Source organism: Monodon monoceros, unplaced genomic scaffold (genome assembly GCF_005190385.1).
Source record: "Monodon monoceros isolate NGI ecotype Baffin Bay Population unplaced genomic scaffold, NGI_Narwhal_1 Super_Scaffold_11, whole genome shotgun sequence".
In the NCBI taxonomy this organism is placed as follows: Eukaryota; Metazoa; Chordata; class Mammalia; order Artiodactyla; family Monodontidae; genus Monodon; species Monodon monoceros.
Window position 1 is genome coordinate 90821040 of NW_021703767.1, and position 22839 is coordinate 90843878.

Below are 22839 nucleotides of genomic sequence, written 5' to 3' on the forward strand. Positions count from 1 at the left end.
AATCTAGACTGGGGAGAAGGAGGAGGTCATGAAGAAGATGAAATTTCATATTGCTTTTTCCCAAAGCAGGAAATCTGTGCATTTATTACACTGTGTTCTGATGGTCTGCTGGTATGTCATCTTCCCTAATTAAACTGTCAGTCCCCCGAAGCCTTTAAGATGTCTTAATCCATCTTTATTTTTTAGTGCGTTGGGTCATATCTTATACAGTGTAGGTAATAGAGAAGATTTTGCTGACTGGATAAATGACAAAGGAGAGAGTGACTTTGATTACCCAATAGATTAAACCTGCACTGCATGGTGGTCCAGACTTGGGGGTATTTTCGAACACTTTACTGAAAATAAACTACATTGAATGAAGATCATGACTTACAACATCACTGTGTTTGACCCTGTACGCATAAGGTCATGAGACATATTCATCTTTCTAAAAAATATTCATCTTTCATATTATATATGATTACCTAGGAAGATGGTCATGAAAGAAAAGATATTTGTCACATATATGGGTTTTATTTTATGATTTAATAGCAAGATTCCATTGCTATTCATCAGCAAATAAAATTTACCCATCTACCCACAGTGAGTTGTGTATTGAATACAGCAAGATTGATTTTAGCTTGTTTTGGCAGGTGAAAATGAACACCATGCTTTGTTCGTTCCAATGCTTGGCAATATACAAAGTAACAAAGGAACTAGAACAGAAACAGTTCATATATTTCTTAGGAGTCAGAGGTCAAGGACTGGTTCATACTGCCATTTCATTGCCCATAAAATATAATACAGAGAAGTTCAGTGAGACCGGCAGGTGTTATTATTGTAGCAACTTATAATATTTGGAAACAATGGTCTTTTTTATAAGTGGGTTTAGCTGTGATTGTTACCTTGTGTAACCAACGATTGCACAGGTATCATTTTGAGTAATAACATGATAAGTAATTTAACAGTAAATGAAAGTGGCATCTGAAGTTCTTCCTTGATCTTTGCTGAAAATACATACCAGGCATGTGGTCATCTTGAATTTTTAACTCACAATAATGGAAGAGTCTTCTAGAGACTCAAGGCCATTGTTTGGATCTAGGTATCCCTAAAGGACCACATCCTTAATGTACTGCCCTCTCTTTCCATTACTCTATTTTAATTTGCTAAAGGAGAGCTCTTGAGAAACCCGGCTGCACTTATCTACAGTATAGCATTTTGTGGGAATGAACATCTCTTCAGGGCTTGATAAAAAAGATGAGTACAGTACAATCTAGGTCATAAGGCTATAGAAAACATTAGTTAATATAACTACCAGTTTATAGACTTGTTCACAAATCTAGTCTCTGTTTCTTAATATATTGTGTAAAACACAGTGGATCTAAGTCAGTATCACAGCTTATCTTTTTTGTTTTGTTTGTGTGTGTGTGTTTTGTTTCTTGTTTTTGTAAAAATCCTAACAGCTTTCAAAAAGAACCAAAGTGAAATGGATTTGTTAAAAAATCCAAAGTGATATGCATTACTTTTCCTTTACCTCAAAATAGCAAAGAGCATATTGGTTATCTACTTCTTGGGTATCTTCAAAATGAGCTTTAAAATTCTACCCTAATAAATTTCCCTGCAGATATGTAAATTAAGACTCAGCACAGACAGACAAATTGAGAGATAGTCTGTAGAAGAATGAGCTTGTGCTCTAAAAAAATGTTAAGGTCATGAAAAACAAACAACATTTTAAAAAGGCTGACACTTCTCTCCAAAAGAGTGGTTGGAATGGAGAGACAGCTATAAGGGATATTTTTAGGATAACTGTCAAAATGTCAGGATGGTCAGTGGGTTGAACAAGAGTATTTTATCAATATTAAAATTTACTGATTTGATCATCAAACTGTAGGTGTATAAAAGAATGTCCTCGTCTTAGGAAAAACACAATGAAATATGTAGGATAAAAAACTGAAGTCTGCAACTTCCTGTCAGATTATAAGACAATTAACTCTCAAATAATTTAGAGAGAAAGTGTGCTTGAGAGAGTGTACAGAGTAAGCGTAAAATGATTAAATAAATGAGACAAAATGTTAACTGGTGAATCTAAGTAAATGGTGTGCATTTTTGTGATATTCTTTCAAACCTCTTGTGAAATGAAAAATTTTAAAAAAAATTGATAAAAAGAAAAATTTATAGCAGTAAAATTTAAACTAGTATTATTACTCCAAGAATAATCATAATAATTAAGATAATACTTTTGTTTTTGCATATTCATTGAACATTAATAAAGCCTCCAAATATGCTAATTTGTCTGACATTATCATTGGAACAAATCTAAGACTACAGATGTCCTTAGTCCCATTTTGTTTTGTTTTGTTTTGTTTTTGCGGTACACGGGCCTCTCCCGTTGCGGAGCACAGGCTCCTGACGCGCAGGACCAGCGGCCACGGCTCACGGGTCCAGCCGCTCCGCGGAATGTGGGATCCTCCCAGACCGGGGCACAAACCCACGTCCCCTGCGTCAGCAGGCGGACTCTCAACCACTGCGCCACCAGGGGAGCCCCCTTAGTCCCATTTTAAAGATGGAGAAAGTTGGAAACAGAACTACGTCAATCCTGTAGTTTGAAAGATTTTGATTTGTAATCCTTTCTGAAGTAACCACACCACAGACTGTGCAAATTGCCCTCATTCAGGTCATGAAGGCAAACTTGTGGTTTGTCCTGTGCTCACTAATCAGCTATCAAGCTGGAAGAATTTGGGTGGTTGCAGATCACTAAGCAGCTCTATAATTTAGAATCAATCTTCTAAGCTGTCTTGTCTATTTTCATTGCATGCTATCAGTTTTCATCCCAAAGCTGTGCTAGCTCTTGGCATGATTGATAGTGCAGGTGCACAGTTTTAGGAAAGAAACAATAGAAAACCCTATTGGTTTATGCTGCATTACAAACAGAAAAGGGAAGAAAAAAAATCAATGTTAGACAAGTAGAACAGAGAAAATCATTAGGGAAATAAATTTCATTTTCATGCTTTCAAGAATTACATCAAAGAGTACATATTTTACTTGAAAAGGTATAGGTGTTCTTTGGGGAGAGAAAGCAAGAAGGGGGGGAGGGTCTAGAAATGCATATTTCCAGAATTCTTATCTCATGAGAATATAAGGCTTGTCTTCTGAATTGAGAATACTTTTCCTTATTTAAAATTACTTGATGTATCTTGGTTTCTTTGTGTATGAGGGCAAATGTGAGAGAACAAAGTTCTCTATGCTAGCTCTTTTAAAAAAATGTTACTACATCCTATAAAGTAGTAGTCTCCAAAGGTAAATGCAATTCAGTGGCTGTACAAGATAATCCACTGAGCTCTCGGTAGAAAAAAAATATATCTAGGTAGGTAGGTAGGTAGGTAGATAGATAGACAGACTTTGTTTTTACATAATATGTTAATATAGTAGTACTGGCATATTATTAATGTAATAGTATGTACTATTTTATTTATTTACATAAATAAATATACATATGTTGAGGATACTTGGTCAAATATTTTTAAACAAATGGTGTGTTCATAAAAGTAGTTTGGAGACCACAACTTTAGTATTCCTAAATAGTATTGGCTATCAAGGGGAAATAAAGAACACTGAACTTTAACATTATATATGTAAGTCTAAGTGTTATACATATAAAAAATTATTACACAGAAACTTCAGTTAAATAGATTCAAGAGACCAGAAAGAGAAGTTTTCATGCCTGGCAACAGTAGCAGTGCCCAACAGGAAGAAGAAAGAACTTTCTTCATTCCTGGCAAGGACTCAGTCAATGAAAAGCCCTGGACTCTTTGTTTACTACAGCCCTGCCAACTTCCTTTTCATCTCTATAAAAGACTTCTTCCCTTGCCGTGGGGGGATTTTCATGTGGCTCACCATGGTTGCAGACCCCGAACTACAATTCTCTGTTGATTCCAGATTAAAGCCACCTTTGCTGGAGAAATATCTAGCAGTCTATTTATTCCAGTTCAACATTGTGGTGGCAGATACAGGGGCCAGAAGGGACTCCCAAAGGCTCCAGCATTGGTGAGTAAACAGCCACAGTTGAGCCCACTGTCCTTGCTGTTTTTCTTGCTGACCCTGGAGTTTGAAGGTATGTCTTTTTCCTGGATCCAAGCTCCTGCCCTCTTTGCAGGTGAAGCTGTCCAGGTTTTACCTAGGGTCTATTTTAAGTTTTTGTATTTCTGGTTAAGTCCTTGTTCTCTATGCAAGTACTAATTTGGCACTTTGGCCTGATTTTGAGATAAGACTGATTCAGTGAAAGCTGGCTGAAAACACATTCAGCCCATTTCTTCAGAAACAGGGGCTGCTTCACTGAAACTGTGCTCGTTTTCCAGCCTTCTGTGTATTCCTCTGGAATAGGGTATTCCCTGGAAACTCCCTGAAAAGCCATCAGCCTGGATCCTCCAAGACAAAACTGTTTCCTTAGAATTGGCTGGTATAGCTTACAAGCTGTTTGAACTGAGTTGTTTGAGCTGTCAGCTGTTTGAAAATTGTTCTTTTACTCTAGAGAAAAAATTCCAGGAAGTGAGATCCCAGTTATTTAAATACTTTGAGGGAGCTCCCATTACAGGGACCCTGGCCGATTTTATGTTTAAAAACTATGATCCTTCCTCATGTGCATTTCCAGTTAAATGGGCCAACCTGACCAAAGGCAATTTAGAATACCAATGACCATTATAAGGAAATTTTGAAATCCCCAAATTCAGTTTTCTTAAAATCAAACTGGACAATAACAGCTCAAAGTTCTCCCGAATTACGCAGAATACTTATTTCAATTTGTATTGGGTTGGCCAAAATGTTTGTTCGGTTAATGAATACTTTGTTCAATAAAGTTGTTGGTGAAAATGAAAAAGGGCCTTTTATTTTTACTTAAAACTGAATGAACTTTTTGGCCAGCCCAATATTTTGAGGATCTCCAACATTATCAGGAATCTAAAATGACCTCTCATCCAAAAAACATTTTAAGATTAACTGAGTCAAAGCAAGATAAAATGGCTCCCAAAGCCTCAGGATCCTCTTCCTCAGCTACTTTGTCTCAGGCTCCTCCTTTGGCACCATCCTCTCTCTCTCCCTTGGCTCCTCATGGCCAGACTCTACCTCTGGTTCCACCTTCCTCCTTCCCTTCTACACCTCCTCTATATCCTCAGTTCCCCAATACAAATTCTGTCACCAAACCTCCGCTGTTCTCTACCCACTCCCTTTTCCTTTGAAACTGCAAGAACCTGTCTCTTTAAAATTAAGCCTTCTGAGGATCCAGAGGCTAAAACCCTAATTTCTTATTTTCCCTGGACTAAATCTGAACTGCCAGCCATTGTCAAAGATTTTCCTAAAGTAACTGAAGATCCTCATAAATTTGCTGAGGAATTTAATATATTCATTCACACTTATCAAACTTGTTTCTCTGACTTATATCAGCTAGTTTATATGCCTGTTGGTAAAGGCCAGGCCTAGCATTGAATGAATATGACTAATTGGGAAAATCCTAAAAGGTCTCTAGGATTACAACTGTTGGGATGAACTGCTAACTCTTGTATAAGCAGACTCAAATAAGCACTAGGTGACTTCACTGAGCAAGTCCTAGGGCTTTTCCAAAGCCTGTTGGCTGGAACAAAATGCAGCCTGGCACACCAAAATCTTATTAATCTGTTCATAACTATTACAATCAATTTAAGATTTTAAAATAAAATTCTGGAAGACAGTAGGAGTGGGTAGTGCAGCACCTGGGGCCTGGCAACAGAGGGGAGCCGTGAACACCCCGAGACCAGAAGGGGCAGGGGAGGGAAGTTCCTGAATGCAGGGGACCCCAAAAGGGGCTGTCAGAAGACACCACCGCCATCACTTGTTGTGTTTTCCTCACTGCACTTATCACTATTTAAATTGAAACTGTTCAGTTATTTATTTATGCGTTTTTATTCTAACTCCCATTCCTGGAATCACCCCCAGGACAGCAGGGCCTCTGTCTGTTTGCTCAACACTTCATCTCCAGGGCCTAGATAGACCTTGGTACATGGTAGGTGCCCAGTAAATATTCATGCCTGGTGCATTTAAGCACTCAATAAATATGTGTTGAATCAAAATATAAATAAATAAATAAAATAAAATTCTGATCCTCCTTCAGGTGTAGATCACAGCAGTGTAGCTTTTAACTCTATGCTTATTAATAGGCTGAACTGAATCTTTCCCTTCAAGTAAAAAGGGCCAGAATGGAATGGGAAACTATGTCCACTCTAGATTTAGTTAATCTGGCAAACCAGCTTTCTTATACTCTAGACAAGTCACCCTCAAGGAAGACCACCAAAATTCTTAAACGTCAACTGTAACAAACAAAGGCACATAAACAAAACCAAAATCCTCCTAGTTTCTGTTATTATTACAAATAAACAGGACTTTGGAGATATGATTATTACAAATTCAAGCACTACGTGCCTTCGGCCTTCTAACGAGCCTTTCCAATGTTTTCCCAATTCTTTTTTTTTTTTTTTTTTTTTTTTTGCGGCCTCTCCCGTTGCGGAGCACAGGATCCAGACGCACAGGCTCAGCGGCCATGGCTCACCGGCCCAGCTGCTCCGCGGCATGTGGGATCTTCCCGGACCAGGGCATGAACCCGTGTCCCCTACATCGGCAGGCGGACTCTCAACCACTGCGCCACCAGGGAAGCCCCCCAATTCTTAATGACAGAGTTCCAAGGAACTACAGGGACTCTTCCTAATCCTTCCTCTTAATCAGTTTAGAGAAACATTTCTCCAAATTGGGGATGAATCTCTGCCAGTCCTAATTGACGATGGAGCCATACTCTCAATACTCAACTCCACTACTATAAAGCAGCCCCTGCCTCAGAGTACTATAGCAGGTCAAATAGTGGGGATCTCTAATGAACCTCAAGAGGTATCTGTCTCTGAACCTATTGCATTTTGTTTAGGACCTTTGAGAGATAAACACCCATTTCTCCTTTGTTCCTCTGTCCCATACATGTATTAGGCCAGACTTCTTAGAAAAGTATCATGCCAGAATTTCTTTCTCTCAACAGGGGGAAATAATTCTAGAATTTGACAGTAGTCATCAATGTAACCAACCAGATGAATTAAATAATCCTCTGACAACTTTTATTTGTTCCATCTCTCACAGTACTAGAAATGATTCTCAAAACACTGATTATTTGTCCCTATTGAATCAGTTACCACCTTCCTTATGGGTAAAATCTCCAAATGATGTTGGCAAAATTCACAGTGTACCTCCCATCAAGATTCATATAGACCCCTTAAAATCTCTTCTGATAATTAATTAATATCCTATAAGTAAAGAAGCCCTTCAAGGCATTAAGCCCACCGTAGAAGATTACAAGGCTTAATAATCCTTCGTACTATCACCTGTAACACTCACAGTTTACCAGTGAGGAAACCTAAGGGCTGAGAGTGAAGGTTCGTCTACCACCTCTGAGCAATAAAAAACATTGTTATCCCCTGACACCCTGTTGTCCCTAACCCTCATTCATTACTAGTTACTAACATCTATTCCCACCAGAAGTAAATTCTTTACTGTAATTGTATTATGCAGCACATTCTTTTGTATTCCAGTTGATGAAGGTAGCCAATACCTTTTTGCCTTCACTTGGGAAGAAAAACAATTTACCTGGACAGTAACGCTGTAGAGTTTTACTGAGAATCCTTCTAATTTCTTATAAATCCTGAAGGCTGATCTGGATGATATGACATTCCTTAGGGGGTCTACTTTGGTGTAATATGTGGATGATTTGCTTCTTTGATCTCCTTCTCAAGCCTCCTCACGGGAAGACAGAATCCACTTGCTAAAGCTTTTAGCCTTAAAGGGACATAAGGTCCCCAAAGAAAAATTGCAGTTTTCCCAATCCCAGATTTAATATTTAGGGCAACTGATATCAAAACAAGGGCTACATCTAGATCCAGATAGACTTCGTGTCCTATGTTTCCCAAAACTAAGCACCGATTGGGAGGTTTTCTCAGGTTAGTTGGTTACTGCCAAAACTGAATTCCAATTTCTCTTTTATGGCCAAACCTCTGTATGTTTTACTAAATAACAAACAACCAACCCAATTCAATGGAAAGTACCAAATGACATAGCCAAGGAGGTATTAATGGAAAGTGTGAAGAACCCACCTGCCCTTGGGCATCCTAATTCTTAGATTCACTTTTTTCTTGTTTGTATATGAAAAGGAAGGGAATGCCCTTGGGCTGCTACCCAAAAACATGGGGACCAACATCAACCCATAGGGTATTATAGCCAACAAATGGACTCTGTGGAATGAAGATACCCTCCTTGCCTTAAAGCCATTACAGCCACTGTTTTTATTTGGTTAAGGCCACTGACAAAATCATTGTGTGATCCCCTTCAATCATTTTTATACCTCACACGGTAGAAGCCCTCCTGAATTCTCGTCACATTCAATATTTATCAGCCAGCCATGGCACCTCCTAGTAAGTCCTTCTGTTAACTGCTCCTCATATAACTCTTTTACATGGTAGTAACCTTAATCCTGCTACTCTCCTCCACTGCATTATCAACAAAGTCCCTCAGGACTGTTTAACACTGACAGATCACCTCCTGATTCCTCATCATGATCTACAGGAAATTTCTTTGGGTAATGCTGACTTCTCATGGTTCACTGGTCATTCTTATTTAAAAATTGACAGTGGCAAATATTGTGCTGGGTATACTATTACAACTCCTTTTTATGTTATTGAGGCAGCACCTTTACCTAAGGCTACTGCAGCCCAACAGGCTGAGTTATATGCTCTTACATGGCCTTGTACTTTAGCCACAGGCAAAACTGCTAATATTTATACTGATAGTAGGTATGCTTTTGAAGTAGTTCATGATTTGTGGATGTCATGGAAGCAATGTGGCTGCCTTATTTCCAGTAGAAATAACATTTAAAATGGCTTCTATGTTCAGGAATTATTGGATGCAATACTTTACCTGCTGCTTTAGCTATTATTAAGATTCCCAGGCATTCTAAACTTGACTCACCAGAAGCTAAGGGAAATCACCTTGCTGACATTTCCACAAGGAATGCTGTTGTTAAAGGGACCAACAGCAGCCAAACCTCTGTCATGGTCCAAAGGGATATTTCCCTAAATGATAACTTAGAAAAATTGGCTAGAGAAAACTCAGAATTGGACTTAGGAAAGGAAAAATCAAGATTGGAAATTTGACAGTTGTTGGTTTGATAAAAAGAGAAAGCTCTGGGGCTTCCCTGGTGGCGCAGTGGTTGAGAGTCCGCCTGCCGATGCAGGGGACATGGGTTCGTGCCCCAGTCTGGGAAGATCCCACATGCTGCAGAGCGGCTGTGCCCGTGAGCCATGGCCGCTGAGCCTGCGCGTCCAGAGCCTGTGCTCCGCAACGGGAGAGGCCACAACAGCGAGAGGCCCGCGTACCCAAAAAAAAAGAAAAAAAAAAAAAAGAGAGAAAGCTCTGGTTTGAACCAAATAATAACCTAGTCCTACCGGAGACTATAAAATTCTCACTCCTCAACACTCTACATTCATCAAACCATTGTTCTCCTGACAAGACAACAGAATTCATGAATCAATATTAGTAGGAAAACATTAGCAAGGCCACAAAAAATGCCTACTTCATTTGTCCCACTTGTCTGAGGTACAACCTCAGGAAGCCTGTTGATACTGCTATCAAATATTTTAAACTGCCTAATGGACCATTAGAGACCTGGGAAATGAATTTCACAGAACCTCCTCTGTCTTATGAATATAAATATGTTTTAGCAATGGTCTGGTATGTTTTCACACTAGAATGAAATAGTCTACTGATCCTTCTTTGGCAAAACTCTTTTTGGAAAGACCTCCTCTCAAACTTCATAGTGATTAAGGAACCCATTTTACTGACCAGGTGTTTTGACAAGTCTGTACTGTTTGGTCAGTTTACAACACTTTTACTGATTTAGAAGAATGTACTAACAGCATTAGTAAGACTCAGCTCAATCCATAGAAACCCTCGAAATACCTTGGGCAAAAGCACTGCCATTGGCCTTCCTAAATCTAAGATTCACCGCTTTTGGAACTCGTAAACTCTCACCCTTTGAGACAGTCACAGGATGCCCAATGCATTTGGATTTTGCTTCTTTTGGCCCACAACTGATACAAGGAAGTATACTCCAATACTGCAAAGGCCTAATTGCTCTATTAAAAATAAATATGTTTTGGTAAAGCGATCTTTTCACAGCGAGCTCTTGGGAGATGAAAACTTTAAGCATCACACCTTGCAACCTGAACATTTCATCTACTGGAAAAGCTATCTCCAGAAGAACCCTCAACAACCTCGCTGGACAGTCCCATATTGGGTACTGCTAACCAACCCTTGTACTGCCAAACTCCAGAGAACAGACTGTTGGATTCACATGATAAACCTAAAGAAACACCAAATCCTGACTGGAACTTCACTTCATCTGGTGACCTGAAAATAAAGATTTCCTGCAATTGAAGCAGATGACATCTGATAAGACAGCTTTCCTAAGATATTGAGACGAGGCCTGTTAGAAGTTTGTCACCAAAACTTTGATAATGATATAACGCTTCAGATGAACTCCAATGTCTATGATGTTGATAACATATAGGACTTTAGATAAAAAGTACCTAAAAGTTCTCCCTCCTACCCCTCCTCATTACTTGAATGTCATCTTAGTAGGTTTCTAATCTGTTTACTTTCCCTCCAACATGAGACACTACACCCAGGATAGGTCCTTCCCTGACATCAAGGGACAAAAAGCCACTGAAACCAAAAAACCTGACTTTTGATGAGTGATGCTATCAGAGAAAGTTCTCAATCAAAAGGGGAAAATGTAAAAAAATCAGCAACAGCAGCAGCAGCGGCAACCTCAATTAAAGAGAGTCAGGAGTGAGGAAAAGGGGAGCTCTCATGCCATATGATGACAGCAGAGCCCAACAGGAAGAAGAAAGACTCCTCTTCTTTCCTGGCAAGGGCTCAGCCAACGGAAAGCCAGGACTCTTTTTTTTTTTTTTTTTTACTATACCTCCCAACTTCATTTTCCTCCCCATAAAAGTGCTCTCCTTCCCTTGCCATGAAGGGACATGCACGTGGCTCACCATGGTTGCAGACTCTGAAGTACAATTCTCTGTTGATCTTGAACAAACCCATTTTTTCTGGAGAAATATCTGGCAGTCAATTTATTTCAGGTCAATGTATATGATCAGGTGATGCATTCTTTCACTGAGCAAATATTCGTTGATTCATTAGAAGCAGCAACATGTAGTAGCCAAAAGCAGTGTATTCTGGAGTCAGACTACCTGGGTTCAATTACAGACTCTACCACTTAGAAGCCATGCCATTTTGGGCAAGTTTCTTAACCTCTCTAGACCACAATTTCCTCATTTATAAAATGAGGTTGATGACTGAACTTACCTCACAGGGCTGTTGTGATGATTAAAAGGGTAAATATATGTGAAACATTTAAAGATGCTTGGTACGTTGTTAGCATTCAGTAGATTTTTTATTGCTATTATTCATACAATTAATTTGACAAATATTTATTATGTAGTATGATCCAGGTACTGTGGTAAGCATGGGATTACGTGGTTGCCACATACAAGGCCCTGTATTAAGCTCTATGAGGAATAAAGAGACAGTTCAGAAAATGACTCTGCCTTAGTATGTATATTAGTTATCTATTGCTGTATAGCTTAAACAGCAAATCTCTCATTTCTGCTTATTTACATGTATGAACTATAAAAGCAGTGAATTCTACTAATTAATACTCTCCAGTTCTTTCTCAATAATCAACTGGCAATAATTTTTACCACTATGACTATGGTAGTAATTCTGGTTCTGTCAGAATTATACGGTGTGGTTCATATTGTCTTGGCTGCTTCTTGCCTCAAGGCCCTTTTAATTAATCAGATATTCTTTTTGTGTGTGTGTGTGGTACGCGGGCCTCTCACTGTTGTGGCCTCTCCCGTTGCGGAGCACAGGCTCCGGACGCGCAGGCTCAGCGGCCATGGCTCACGGGCCCAACCGCTCCGCGGCATGTGGGATCTTCCCGGACCGGGGCACGAACCCGTGGTCCCCTGCATCGGCAGGCGGACTCTCAACCACTGCGCCACCAGGGAAGCCCTAATCAGATATTCTTACTTTTTGCTTATGTAGGGAAGCAAAATTTGCCACCCCAAAATATACCTCTTTGGCATAAGGATTAATTTAGGGTGATTATTCTTAAGAAACAGAAGACTCGGGAAGTTTGTCTTGTTACCCCCTTAATTGCCTGAGAAAATTTAGATAAAGGGCTTGTTCCTGGGATAAAGCTCTCACCAGAGGTATTTGCAAATCATCAGGGCTAGGAGTGGTAGGGGAAACTTGGCAGGGCCTACAGATCAGGGTCCACTCTGTGTCCCAGTGTCTACGCAGGGTCCAGCGAACATTTGTTTACCAAATATTTGTGTTTCTGTCTCCATGTGAATTGCCTTCCTCCCCTCTCTGAAGTTCTAAACCACTACCCCCAGCATCTTCTTTTGTCTTTAGCTGAAAATGGTATTTAAGGTGAGGATTTTGGCCATTTTATCGATTTACTCGGTTTTCCTGGGTCTCCCACGTATATATGCTATTATCAACTGTTTGATTTTCTCCTGTTAATCTGTCTCATATCAATTTAATTCTTAGACAAGCTAGAAAGGCTTATAAAAGAAGAGAAAAAATTTCTTCCTCCTCAGCACCTATGTATTTTGGTAGCAGCTGAGCAATGCAGTCACTTTTTCCTCTCCTGCCTGAGTGCACTGTGGCTGTATTTATGCTCTCTGAGAGCTTGTCTCTGACTAAGGAATTCTCTCCATGATATCACCAACTGCATTCTTCTTTTTACTATAAATGGCAAATAGTCCTATTCTTTGTATTCTCTTAGTTACTATAATGATAATTTTATGTTTTGAATGTGAGTTGGTAAAAGGCCTTTGTTGGTGTCCTCAACTCTCCTAATTTTACTGAAGACATTGATTTTGTATTCATTTGAGCAGTTGTCCTGGAATTTTACATTAGAAAATTTGAAGAGTACCCTCAATCTGGGAAGATGCTTTGTTTCCTTGATTAATTTAACTGCATCATTATAAGTTAGGTTTTGTTTCTTTGGTTCTTCCATTAACAAAAGTGTGAGTGGAGATGTATCCTTCAGCCTTACACTTTGTACAAAAATAAAGTTTTAAATCATGCATTGCTGATTAATAGGAATTATTCATACTCCCACTGCTAAATTATAGTCCCTACCAATTTGTTTGTACAATGAAACATCATTGTTATCATCAGGTTTATTTTCCATAGGAAATTAAACATAAGCAGGAAATGCAGTGTTCCTTTTTCTCATTATGTAAAAGGAAAAAAAAAAAATGAGCCTCTCAGGCTTCGTCTGGGTCATTGTTGAACAAACCATGGCCAAGAACAGAATCTAGTGTCACACCAAGTCACATATCGTCATAACCAGGAGGACATTTTGACTGTGGTCACTGAATGACCATTCACTAATCTGATTAATCTGTCAAGCTCTAAGCTCCTATTTCATAATCTTACTTTTGAGTCTATTAAGAGAAAACATTGATGTGTACAAATAGATCACATTAGTATAAATGAAGGCCCCCCCCAAATCAACTTTTATTCAAAAGCATAAGAAAAAGAAAACACAAAAAGGAAAAAAAGATGTTACTGATAAATGTCACTCAAATTACCTCAGTTTGCTAGTAAATTTGATTCTTGCTTTATCTACCTTAAAACGTAAATAAATCCTCAATACTAGATTCCTTTTTGAAATCATACACATATTTATATTCTGTATTCATTTCTGACTTCAGCCATAAAAGATATAAGATAGTTTATATCTATAATGCAAATATATATTATCTATTATGTAGAATTTATTTACTATAATTTCTTTAAATAGAGAGTTCCTTATGATTATTTATATAATATTAAATGGCATAAATGATACATAAGCAACTCCTCCATAAAACAGGTTAACATAATCTTCTGAATTAAAAAAAAAACAGTCACTAAACCAGCTTTGGTAGTCATTCGCAAAGTAATACAATTCCATATCTATATCATACCTTGTAAATGGATCTTAATAGATATGAACATGTAGCTTCAATATGCCATAGAAAACTTTACTGACCCTATGACAGGTGTGAAACTTTGTGATATTTCATTCTTATAAAAATTTTACTGTGGAAAATGTCAATGTATAAACAGGTAAAAAGAACAGGACAATAGAACTCCAGGCAGCCATCACCCAGCTTTAAAAACTCACCAGTTTGGGGGTGTTCTCTTTTTCATCTACACCCCACCTAACAGGATTATTTTGAAGTAAATTCCACATATTCTTTTACTTCAGTTTAAATATTTCATGGTATGTATCATTAAATAGAAAGACTTTTTCTGTATTATATCTGCAATACTATTATGCCACTATGAAAAATTTAAGATTATCCCTAATATCAATTTGTTTTTTTCTTAACTGTTATTTTGATTCAGTCAGAATCATGGAGTCCAGTTAGGCCCACACATTGCATTGGGCTGATAGATCATTTGTCTCTTTCATCTTATAGGTAGCCCTCCCTCTCTTAATTCCCTATGATTTATTTTTGAAGAATCTGGTCATTTGTTTTGTAGAGCTTTTCACAGTATGGATCTTGCTGCTTTCATCCTCATGGTATCATTTAAAATACTTGCTTCTGTAACCTGATAGTTAAATCCAGAGTCCTGATCGGGTTAGATTCAGAGTTTTTACAAGGACACTTCACAGATGTAGAATTCCATCATGAGGCACATAACGTCTGTTTCTCTCTATTCCTCTTTTCCTCTCACTCTTATTAATGTCCACTGTTGCTTAGTGCCTAGATTCATTATCTCATTGGGGGATTACAAAATCGTAATATTTTAATTCTATCATTCTTTCTTCATGTATTAGCTAGAATACTTCTACAAAGAAAAAGTGTTCCTGTGGCACAATGTTTTATAGGAAAGTTAGGTTAAATGCTTAAGTATTTCTTCTATTTACCCATATTCAGACTGATGAGTTTGTTCTCTAGCAACCTTTGATGGTCCCCAACAGGTTTATATTTTAGTATCACTATGCATTCAAGGATTATTTCACTTTTGAATATGTGAAACTCATTCAAATTTAGTTATCTTAGAATAAAAATAAATAAACCAAGACCATACCTTCGGTTGAAAAAGATAATAAAAGAATAAAATTAAAATTCTAGAAGATTTGACCAATACACTGAACGTATAGTTTGTGTTAAAAAGCAGGCATTGGGCTTCCCTGGTGGTGCAGTGGCTGGGAGTCCGCCTACCGATGCAGGGGATGCGGGTTTGTGCTCCGGTCCGGGAGGATCCCACATGCCGCGGAGCGGCTGGGCCCGTGAGCCATGGCCGCTGAGCCTGCGCGTCCGGAGCCTGTGCTCCGCAACGGGAGAGGCCACGACAGTGGGAAGTCCGCGAGCCACAAAAAAAAAAAAAAAAAGCAGACATGCCCCAGTTTTTAGAAAGCTAATAGTACTAATAAATGGGCAATAAAGTGGAATAATATAATCCCACTAAGTTTTATTTCCAAAGATCTACAATGTTTTGTCTTCTTACTATGTGCCAACATCTATGCCAAACACTTTGTGTGATTTACCCTGCAGAATACTCACAACTTTATAAGGAATAGATTATTACTAACACTTACACTTGAGAATATCTAGCCTTGTTAGAAAGGCTGAATGATGCTTAATATTATACTTATGCCCTGTTTAACCTTGGGTTCCTGAAATCCCTAGGGGATCTGTGAATGGCTCCAGGAGATCCACCATCCTTCTGAATTTATCTGTGTGCACGCACATTTTTCTAGAGGGACTCCATATAATTTTAAGCAAATTTTGAAAGGAAACCATAATCTCCCAAAATTCAAGAATCAATGCAATACCTGGGTTGATCAACAAGAGTTTGATGAAGACATTGAGAACTGAGAATCTAGTTGATTTTATTTGTGCAAACATTCCACATATCTACCTGATATTAGAGGCAGTAGCTAGCCACCTTCCTTCGGATATATTTTTCTAATATGCATGACTTCATATCTAAAAACTTACAGAACCTCAAATGTATCTTCTATCCAAGTTGGAAGATGTTTTTCTGATGCCAAATAAAACTTAGTCATAGACATTGCTAGATGTTATGTAATCTAGACTTGAAGTCCCAGTAGGTATGCATCTGTTAATGCCATGAAATACAAAAATCTGTTGCATTTAATTATAAAACAAATTCTTAAAATTGTTTCAGAAAATAAAGATCTCTAAGGAAAACGTCATCATTAGATAAAATATAAAGATGTCAAATAAACACCATTCACTTTAATATATGCACTTGACAAGAATACCAGGCATAAACATAAGACTGATTCCTCCCACCATCCCTAACAATGAATTGCATGATAGACACTCAAGTCTGCTGGTGATTTTCTCACATAACTTTTTTACATTACTCATATCAACTTTAGTCAGTTTCAACAATATTATTGGTGCTATCTGAACTGTTTTTCAGTGAATTGGCCATTTTTTAGTTTAACTCTGTGTCCTTCATCCTACACCCTACCTCTAATTGTTAGAAATAAATCACAATATCAGATATTTGCTACTGATAGAATTTCAAAGGTACACTCAATGCCAACTTTTATTGACAGTTTTAGTACTGTATTCAAAGTACAGATCATTCTTTTACTAACACACAAACCCACAACCCTTTTTGCCCTGATGGGTATTCTATTTCATTTCTGCTTAATGGTACTTTTTGTCACTCTGTTCATTACGATAATCATCCTGGAACCACTAAAATGAAACACACTAAATGAAATGCTGTGGGGGACAGATTACCAATATTTCTAATTAAAGATACTGTCGACCATAAGCTAATTAGAGTAAGCAACATTTTAGGCATGATACAGAAACTATAAAAATATAAATTACTAGGATTAAAGACAGTATGTTAGTAGAAACTATCAGGCTATATAAGGTATGTCTACATTGAATTAAAGATAATATTGGGCTGGATTCGTTTCACTGGAATTTTATTTTATTTTTTTAGTTATCTAATTCCTGGAAAAGACCACACTTGGCAGAGTCAATATTTAGATCCAAGAAGGAATAGACATTGCATCCACAATCCTCACCCCTTTTTTTCCCCTTTACCTCTGTAAGTTAAATGGAGAATTGAAATATTATCTCATTGATACAAGAAACGTTTAAACCTTCACTTAAATGACTCAAGTGAAGATTTTTATTTTTTCCTGCTTGAATGAATCTATTTTGTTTTTGATGGAGATGTCATTGCTAATGTCCAGGGTGAGGGGTAATAGAAGCAAATGAATGCTCACCTTTTTACATTTTTCTAGACAATAACTGAATAAATCTTTCCTATTTTAACTAAATGTAATTCTAGAATATATTAAGTCTTAGTCTGGAAACCAAAAGTTAACCCTTTGGAAAACAGAAGGATGGAAGAAGGGCAATTCTGACCATAGAGGTCAGGTCAAAGAACAGGCCTTGTTTGTCAGGGGCATACTCTGTGACATCAAACACTAGCTCCAGGGAAGAGAAAAAATATTTCCTACAAGACACTAGGAAGAATATGTTTGTCTAAAGCTAAAATCAGAAGTCTTTAACTGAATTCTAAAGCAGAATGAAACATTTGAGATATAACAGTAAACTCAGAACTATATAGAAATATTTTCATTTTCAAAATAAGAAAACCAATAAATGCAGAAAACTGTTCTAATGAAACCACTATTAAGCTTCATAGAACAAAAGTATATTTAAAGTTGGTGGAATAAAGATTTTCAAAGATTACTATGTATGAAAGAATTATTGAAAGAAAGGTAACATGTTGAATTCTCGAGACAGGTAGCACAGTATTACTAAGGGCAATGTACTAAACCACATGAAACAAATAAGAAGAAATATTAGTGACTGTCTGCATTTAGGTAACCAAAAAATTAATTACCTAAGTATGGGAGAGGGGAATCAAGGTTGGACAATAGTTCAGTTAAAGGGGAAAGAAGGGCAGGGCCATAGCAAGAAGCCGGAAGCAGCCGCGGCCCCAGCTCAGGAGACACGGCGGGCGTTAAAGCTCTTGTGGCATTATCCTTCACTGGGGCTATTGGGCTAACTTTTCTTATGCTGGGATGTGCCTTAGAGGATTACGGTGTTTACTGACCCTTGTTTGTCCTGATACTCCACGTCATCTCTCCCATCCCCTATTTTACTGCCAAACGAGCAACATATGACGCCGATGCAACAAGTAGTGCCTGTCGGGAACTGTCTTATTTTTTCACTACCGGAAGGGTTGTTTCTGCCTTTGGATTTCCTGTTATTCTTGCTCAGGTGCCTGTGATCAAATGGGGAGCCTGTGGCCTGGTGCTGGCAGGCAATGCAGTGGTTTTCCTTACAATTCAAGGTTTTTTTCCTTGTATTTGGAGCTGGGAGCAGTGGTAGCACGTGCTTTATTCTGAAAAAATGCATTTAATTTCTTAGAATTCATACTGTATGTATATGTGTGCACATGTGGCCTTTTACTATGAAATTTAAAATGCTGTTTTTTTATACCTTTGTAATCATATTCACTTTAAGGAGGACTACATGGGGAAAAGGTTAGTTTTATTCCCAGCCAGTAGATCTCTCCATTTACTCAAGTTGAATTATGTTATTTGTTTAGCTGTTCATAGAGTCCTGGTGCTCTCAGAAAATATGTTAACACAGTCTTGTAGACAGTTGCTCACTCAGTGTGCTGCATCTCCACCTTTTCCCTGGGGATGTGCTTGAGTGGATACATAGCACTGGGGCTGTCTCAGCTCTGCCCAGGGCTTCCAAGATATACCTGTGGCCCAGAGACACAGAGGCAGCTCCCTCTTTATGTTGCAGACTCTTGCTTCTCCAAGTGTGGTCCATAGACCAAGAGCATCAGCATCTCGAAGCATGGTCCATAGGAGCTTATTACAAATGCAGAGTCTGAGGCCCCACCCTCAACCTAATACATTCTGATGAGATCCCAAGTGAATCGCATGCACATTAAAGCCTGAGAAGTGCTGTCATGAAGGAAGAAGCATTGCCTTCCCCTTGGCTGAACCCCTTAGCCTCTCTGGGCATTAGCTGCTTGTAAAAACTGTTTCCCCTGCCCCTCATGTTGAGGCCTACTTCAGACTATCCTTGGTATTTGTGAAATGTCCAAACCTATAATTTATAGCCTGTTCCTCAAATTTGTGAAGTGTTCTCAGTAGGGAACAGCTATGGCTTCACATTGTCTGAAAGGCAGTGGCTGCCTTCACAGTGCTGGGGGGACGAATCCCCCACTGGGAGGCAGGGGAGGGAGGCTGGGCTGGAACTGGCCCCTGCTTTAGCAGGATGGGGAAGAATGGATAAGTAACGCTGTTTAATTTCCCTTCATAATATGACATTTCTCCCCAGCTCCTTCCCTATGCTGCTCCCCACACACCCTCACCAGCCCCTCCAGCCCCCCAAACACACACACTCCCAGCAGTTCCGATTTGCCCTAACTTCTTCATGGTTCGGCTTCTCCTTCCTATAGAGAAGTGGAGCCAAGTAAGCAAGCAGAGGGTGAGCTGCTTTATCTTATTTACATGCGATATACTTATTGTCTTTCAGGCCCTGTAGGACTTAAAAAGAAAAAAAAAATATATATATATATATATATATGACACTTTATGCCACTTTTAAATGAGTCATTGAGAATTCATGTCATGCTGGGTCCTGTAATCATAGGTTTTCTAGATCAACTTTTTGTCCAAGACCTATCGAGAAAGGGAAATATGGGAACTAGAACCACGTGTAGAATATAAGCAATGATTTTAAAGCATTGTTAATGTGTGATAACTGACATACACTGAAAACACTGAAACCTTGAAGTTTGTAACTCCATATTCTGTAATGATGCTGGGATCAGAAGACAAGAGTAATACCTAAAAGGATAATGTGCAAAGTGATATTCTAGCCTTGTGCATGATTTTATGTTTTCAGTGTACTATGTATGTATAGAACTGTTAAAGTTGTTATTTCCAATATTTATATTAGAAAAATTATATAGACACTATAATTTTAACAAGCATTTTTAATAACACTTGCACTTACTGTATTGTAATAAATTTCACTTTTAACAGAAAAGAAAAGTTTAATTTTAAAAGTTTTTATTCTGATGTCACCTTGCTTAAAAGGTAACAAAAATATGAAAATTGCTTGGTGTTCTGAAATGTGCGGTTGTGAGCAATAATCTACCCTGCATGAGAATAATAGCAATAAGTTGTAAGATACCATTTTGAATGTGTAGTTGGCTTGTAATAGCTTTTCTTTTCCTAAGATGGAGATACTGTTTAATTTATACTACCTTTTGCAAAAGTGCCCTTGTTGCTTATACACATTTAAATAACCAAGGTAGCCTTAATGTGTAGCCTTAAAGCATTGCCTCTTGATTGCATTTCCAGAATGATATAAAGTACTTGCATATAGAATATTTGTAGTTATTCCCTACTAATGGAATGGTTTATCAAAGTGATAGATTATTGGATTTTCTATATGTCTGAAACAGAGGCATTTATTCTACAGCACCTAAGTATCATTAAAGTAATAAATGTCAGTAGGGAAAATAAATAAATAAAGGGGAAAGAAAATAAGCACTCTATGGATTATAGCTTCCCTCAGTGGGGAGGTGGTTAACACCAAGTGAATTATGGGAGTCTGAACAAGGGTGTTGATGGTTTCTCTTCACTCCTCCAGCTCAACTACTTTCAGGTTATTACCCTTGATATTTTTACATTAATATAAAATAAATTTTTTAAATGATAGTAATGGATTTAGTTGAGAGGAGCTTCATGTTAAGCACTCCAGTTTATTGCAATTAATTAAAAATTAACTTGTTTGATTTTGTATTACTTATTTCAGTTGATAATCTCTTAAAGTAGCACATCTACTTATTACACATATACATTATTTTTTATGCATTACAAAAGATAACCTAGTTTTCTTTTGGCAATGATCGCAGAGAAGTTAAAGTTTAACTCGACAAAATCATTACTGTTATAAAAAGGGAAGCATTTGGTCTAATCAGAAGATTTTACAGAAAATAAATATTTATTTCACAAATTCATCTCTTGATATATGCTGCATGGCAAAACAAAATTAAGTCAACAAACTTATAACTTCCTAGGTACAAAACACTTTGAGAGCTACATTATAGTTAAAAAGAACTATTGGAAGTCAATTCTTCATGGGTCTCACATTTCTGTGTATCTTGTAAGCAGAAGCACTGACTGCCTTTTTTCTGGGCTATCATTTCAAGAATGTTTTATATAGTAAACAGACATGGAAAACTGAAACAGTATCTCTCTCTCAAGTTTAATGTTCCTCTTGGGTGACATAATGCATTGTGTGTGCTGATGTCACTTGTCCCTCTTCATGTCACCCTGAACAAACTGGAGACTGGGGAAGAGGCAAAGGAAAATGTTGATATTCTGGCTATTGCTATTGTGGTAAGTAATAGAGTTCTTTGTCTCTGACTGAGAAGGCCTGTGTCTTCTGCCAGCAACCATGAAACTGTGGCAGGCTTATTTGTTAGCTGGAAAGTAAGGTAGAATCCCAGACCCTTCACAGCTCTCAGGAACATATAAAACAGAACTGCTGCCTTTAAAAGGGGGTTAATCTACTTAGGGAGAATACTGATGGAATAAATCAGAGCATACATATAAAAAATAAAACATTTAATAGCACATAAAATTTGATCCAAAACAGAGGAAATATTAATTCGAATGTGATCTTCTGAATAAATTAATGTTAAAACTTTTAATTCTAAGATGATTTACTTATAATAGTGATTCCTTAACTCAGTTATATAAATCTTTGGAAAGCTACTTATAGTGAAAGGCTACTGTCAAATGTACAGTCTTCTAATTAAAAAAAAAAAAAAGAAATCCATATTTTCTGAAACCACCCCCAAGAGAAGATAATAGTTACATAATTAACCATAGCTTCTTACAAATACCTCTCCCAGGGCTGCTGGTATTTAAAATTCCACAAATTGAAAGCCATTTTCCATTAAAAAAATAATAACCTTAGAAGACTATAATAAGAAAGATCAATAATAACAAGTGTTGGCCTGGAGAAATTGGAATCATCGTATACTGCTGGTGGCAATGTAAAATTGTGCAGCCAGTTTGGAAAACAGTTTGAATGTTCTTCAAAAAGTTCAAACATAAAATTGTTTTCATATGATCTAGCAATTCTACTCCTGGTTATATATCCAAGAGGATTCAAAGCATGTATCCACACACAAAAAGACTTGTACATAAATGTTAATATTAGCATTATTCATAATAGCCAAAAAGCAGGAAAAAAGTCTATCAATTAATGAATGGATAAACCAAATATGGGATGCCCACATAATGGGAAATTATTTGGCAATAAAAAGGAATAAAATACTGATACATGCTACCACATGTAACAATGAAGCTTGAGAATATTATACTAAGTGAAAGAAACCAGTCACAAAAGACAACATATTGTATTGATATTATTCTATTTATACATGCATTATATTGTATTGCACTATTCCATTTATATGAAATGCCCAGAATAGAGAAATCCATAGAATCAGAAAGTAAATTAGTAGTTGCAAGGTAGCCTTCCCTGGCCCCTTTCCTAAAAAGTGGGTTAGTCTCTTCCTAAGTGACTCACAGCCTCTATATTTATCTCTATTGTGTATTTTCTACATGGTGCTACAAATGCCTTTAAGCAATTTGAGTACTGAGATTGT

The 22839-nt window shown here is 37.6% G+C and overlaps 1 protein-coding gene and 1 pseudogene across 2 annotated transcripts in view; one reads left to right on the plus strand and one right to left on the minus strand.

The window, feature by feature from the left end:
• Positions 1–19061, plus strand: part of LOC114890736 — a 68160-nt pseudogene extending 49099 nt beyond the window's left edge.
• NAALADL2 (N-acetylated alpha-linked acidic dipeptidase like 2) overlaps positions 1–22839 on the minus strand; it is a 1153076-nt gene that overhangs the window by 414755 nt on the left and 715482 nt on the right. The gene's annotated exons all lie outside the window — the stretch shown is intronic.